The following is a 5,133-nucleotide window of genomic DNA, read 5'->3' on the forward strand; positions in this document are numbered from 1 at the left end:
GGAGGGTATTGTTTATATCTCCACAGGGAAAGAGGGACCAGACTTCAACCTAGTGCCCCAAGGTGTGAATGCAACATTCTGGTGTGGAGTAGGGAACCAGTGGAGAGGTCTCGGAGGCTGGCCCCAGTACCAAATACTAAGTGGATGCCTGCCCCTCCCCCCAGAAAAATTTATTTCAAAGGACGGCATTGAATCTGCAGTTCCGGGAGAGGGACATATCTGATCAGCGCACACGGGAGCAGATGAAGGGGGAGTAGGAGAGAGTGGAGCACATCCTGGCCCACCAGACCTTGAGGACAATTACCCCAACTAGAGCAGCCATCCACAGAGAGGACCACATGGCCAGCCCCACTATGAGACATGACGCCCCTCACTGACCCATGGCCATGCGGGGGACAGCACTGGAGACACAGTGTGGGAATTGCGCCCGACCAGATCCCACCCACACAGAGACAAAGCACTGGGGAAGTGCAGCAGAACAGCAAGGGAATAGAGTGGCAAGGTCCCCAGGGAAAGCTGAAGGTGGACTTTGGAGCCAGGGAGTGGTGACCCAACAGACTGGACTGGAAAATACTGCTATAGGCCAACAAACGATCCTTGAACTAACTACAAGTTTTTCTTTCTTGTTGCGTTGTTTTTGGTCTTTGTCAGTGGTTTTTGTTGTTGTTTTATTGTTGCTTGGTTTTGCTCTGTCTTGTTTTTGTGAATGTTATTAACTCCGCAGGTCTGTCTAAATAAGGTAGGCTGGATGAACAGTCTGGAGGAAAAACAATGAAACAGACAGTTCCAGGGGGAAATGGGATAGAGGGAGGTTGGGGGGAAAGGAAGTGGTGTTAACAAACCCAGGGACAAGGGAACAACAAGTGATCCAAATTGGTGGTGAGGTGGGTGTGAGAGGCCTGGTAGGGCATGATCAAGGGTAATGTAAAGAAGAGGTATTGCTGAAACCCAGGTGGGGATGGAGTATGATAGTGGGACAGGAGGAAAGTCAAGGAAAATAGAGGAAAGCTGGGAGGCAAAGGGCATTTATAGAGGTCTAGATAAAGACATGTACACATGCATATATATTTATATATGAAGATGGAGAAATAGATCTATGTGCCTATATTTATAGGTTTAGTATTAAAGTAGCAGGAGGACATTGGGCCTCCACTCAAGTACTCCCTCAATGCAAGAATACTTTCTTCTATAAATTGGCATTCTATGGATGCTCACCCTTCTGACACAACCGCTGAAGACAAAGTGGGTGAATAAGCAAATGTGATGAAGAAAGCTGATGGTGCCCGGCTATCAAAAGATATAGTGTCTGGGGTCTTAAAGGCTTGAAGATAAACAAGTGGCCATCTAGCACAGAAGCAACAAAGCCCACATGGAAGAACATGCCAGCCTGTGTGATCACGAGGTTCTGAAGGGATCAGTTATCATGCATCAAAGAACAAAAAAGCATATCATTAGGTGTACACCTCCATGATACGATTGCTGAAGAAAAATGTGTGCATAAGCAAACATGGTGAAGAAAGCTGACGGTGTCCGGCTATCAAAAGATAAAGCATCTGGGGTCTTAAAGGCTTGAAGGTAAACAAGCAGCCATCTGGATCAGAAGCAACAAGGCCCACATGGAAGAAGCTTACCAGCCTGTGCAATCACGAGGTATCAAAGGGATCAGATATAAGGCATCATCAGAACAAAAAAATCTTACCATAGTCAATGAAGTGGGAAGTGCAGATTGGAGACCCAAAGCCCATTTGTCGGCCACTGGAGATCCCCTTGCAGAGAGGTCTAGGGGAGGAGATGAGCCAGTCAGGGTGCGATATAGCACCGATTAAAAGTACAACTTTCCTCTAGTTCCTAAATGCTTCCTCCCCCTCCCCCCGCCCCCACTATCATGATCCGAATTCTACCTTGCAAGTCTGGCTAGACCAGAGGATGCACACTGGTGCAGATAGGAACTGGAAACACAGGGAATCCAGGGTGGATGATACCTTCAGGACCAGGGCTGTGAGGGGCGATACTGGGAGGGCAGAGGGAGAGTTGGTTCAAAGAGGGAACCAATTACAAGGATCTACATGTGCCCTCCTCCTTGGAGGATGGACAACAGAAAAGTGGGTGAAGGGAGATGTTGGACAGGGCAAGATATGACAAAATAATAATTTATAGATTATCTAGGGTTCTTGAGGGAGAGGGGAGCGGTGAAGGAGGGGAAAGATGGGGAGCTGATGCCAGGGGCTTAAGTGGAGAGCGAATGTTTTGGGAATGATGAGGGCAATGAATGTACAAATGTGCTTTACACAATTGATGTATGTATGGATTGTGATAAGAGTTGTATGAGCCCCTAATAAAACATTAAAAAAATAAGTGAAAAAGCAAACGAAAAAAACCATCCTAATTCTGCGCACAGTCCTATCCTCCAGGGAGTCTCTCTGTCCTCTCTGGACACTCGTTCCCCATTTCAGATGCTGGAGTGCTTCTGTGGTCCTTCTCTTTAAACCTTTCTCGTATTGGTCTCTCCACTGGCAGTTTTATCCGTTCCTATGGCTTTTCCACAACCCTGCCCTGTTGGCTAAGTTAGACTGCTATCTGTAAGGTGGGCAGTTCAAACCCTAGCCACTCTGAGACAAGTAAAGGAGGCTGTTTTCTCAGAGTCACACCAGGTAGAAATGATTCAAGGGTAGTGTATTTGGTTTGGGCTTTTATTATGTTTGGCATCACAATTAAACCTCGGGCCCCTACCTCTACTCTGGTCTCCATACTTCCATATCCAATTACCGCTAAATCTCCACATCAATATCTAATGTGCATCTAAAACTTGGTCCATCCAAAGCACCCTGCCCTCAAAATCACCTGGCTTCCAGCTTTCCATAGTTCAGCTGAACGGAACAGCCATTCACTCAGGGACAGCTGACTTCATCTTTTTTCCTTCTCTGCCCTCCCAATGTATGCGCATATCCTATCATTTCTTTCTGGGGGTGGGGGTGAGGATCAGGGAGGATGGATTTTTTTTGAAAAGAGGAAAACTGTTGCTTTTGAGTCTCCTCTAGTTCCAGTGATGCCACATTTGTCGGAGTAGAAATGTAGTTCGCAAGGGCAAAGCCTATCATCTCTCTCTTAAAACATTCCTGCAACCTTCTCATTTTCTTCATATTCATAAACACCGCTCTCTTCCAGAGTATTGTAATATTTTCTTAAATAATGTTATGCCTCCATTCCTGTCTACCTTCAGTCAATTTTGCAGGATGCCACAGTAAGTAAAAGTAATATATTGCTTTTTCCGCAACGGGTTTGCCGCCAGAATATAGGTGTTGGTGAAAACCATCGCAAAAGCCTAAACCAAAATGGGAAAGGAAAAGACCCATATCAACATCGTCGTCATTGGACACGTCGATTCTGGCAAGTCCACCACAACTGGTCACCTGATCTACAAATGTGGTGGGATCGACAAGAGAAGGAAGCTTCGAGAAGGAAGCTGCTGAGATGGGGAAGGGCTCCTTCAAGTATGCCTGGGTCTTGAATAAGCTGAAAGCCGAACGGGAACGTGGCATCACCATTGATATTTCCCTGTGGAAATTTGAGACCAGCAAGTACTATGTGACCATCATCGATGCCCCCGGACACAGAGACTTCATTAAAAACATGATTACAGGAACATCACAGGCTGACTGTGCTGTCCTCATCGTTGCTACTGGTGTGGGTGAATTTGAAGCTGGTATCTCCAAGAATGGGCAGACCCGTGAGCATGCCCTTCTGGCTTACACCCTGGGTGTGAAACAGTTAATTGTTGGAGTTAACAAAATGGATTCCACGGAGCCACCCTACAGCCAGAAGAGATACGAGGAAATTGTTAAGGAAGTCAGCACCTACATTAAGAAAATTGGCTATAACCCTGACACAGTAGCATTTGTGCCAATTTCTGGTTGGAATGGTGACAACATGCTGGAACCAAGTGCTAATATGCCTTGGTTCAAGGGGTGGAAGGTTACCCGCAAGGATGGCAATGCCAGTGGGACCACGCTACTTGAAGCTCTGGATTGCATCCTGCCACCCACCCGCCCAACTGACAAGCCCCTGCGCCTGCCTCTCCAGGACGTCTACAAGATTGGTGGTATCGGGACTGTCCCTGTGGGCAGAGTGGAAACTGAGGTTCTGAAACCTGGAATGGTGGTCACCTTTGCTCCAGTCAATGTTACCACTGAAGTGAAGTCTGTTGAAATGCACCATGAAGCTTTGAGTGAAGCTCTGCCTGGGGACAATGTAGGCTTCAATGTCAAGACCGTCTCTGTCAAAGATGTTCGCCGTGGCAATGTGGCTGGTGACAGCAAAAATGACCCACCAATGGAAGCAGCTGGCTTCACTGCTCAGGTGATCATCCTGAACCATCCAGGCCAGATCAGTGCTGGATACACACCTGTGCTGGATTTTCACACTGCACACATCGCTTGCAAGTTTGCTGAGCTCAAAGAGAAGATCGATCGCCATTCTGGCAAGAAGTTGGAAGATGGCCCCAAGTTCTTGAAGTCTGGTGATGCTGCCATTGTTGATATGGTGCCTGGCAAGCCCATGTGTGTGGAAAGCTTCTCCGACTATCCTCCTCTGGGTCGTTTTGCTGTCCGAGACATGAGACAAACAGTTGCTGTGGGTGTCATCAAGGCAGTGGACAAAAAGGCTGCTGGAGCTGGCAAGGTCACCAAATCTGCCCAGAAGGCTCAGAAGGCTAAATGAATATTACCCATCACACCTGCCACTCCAGTCTTAATCAGGGGTGGAAGAACGGTCTCAGCACTGTTTGTCTCAATTGGCCATTTAAGTTTCATAGTAAAAGACTGGTTGATGATGATAGTGCATCGTAAAGCTTTCCGAAGGAAAAGAATGCTTTGGACCATTTGTTTCTTTTTTGTGCGGCAGTTTTAAGTTATTAGTTTTTAAAATCAGTACTTTTTAAAAGGAAAACAACTTGACCAAAAATTTGTCACAGGATTTTGAGACCCATTAAAACAAAGTTTAATGAGAAAAAAAAAGTAATCTATTAAAATGGAAATGGAGTCTTTCAGCACCCCCTCTCATGGTATGCTGCTAGTAATACACGGAATATACTCCAAATCACCTTACTCCCACCACATGTCCCAAGCCAGGCGTCAG

At 46.5% G+C, this 5,133-nt stretch overlaps 1 pseudogene; it reads left to right on the forward strand.

The window, feature by feature from the left end:
- The first annotated feature begins 3,308 nt into the window (after positions 1 to 3,308).
- LOC142461247 (elongation factor 1-alpha 1 pseudogene) lies at positions 3,309 to 4,726 on the forward strand (annotated as a pseudogene).
- Positions 4,727 to 5,133: the final 407 nt, after the last annotated feature.

This window comes from Tenrec ecaudatus, chromosome 11 (genome assembly GCF_050624435.1).
Source record: "Tenrec ecaudatus isolate mTenEca1 chromosome 11, mTenEca1.hap1, whole genome shotgun sequence".
Taxonomy (NCBI): Eukaryota; Metazoa; Chordata; class Mammalia; order Afrosoricida; family Tenrecidae; genus Tenrec; species Tenrec ecaudatus.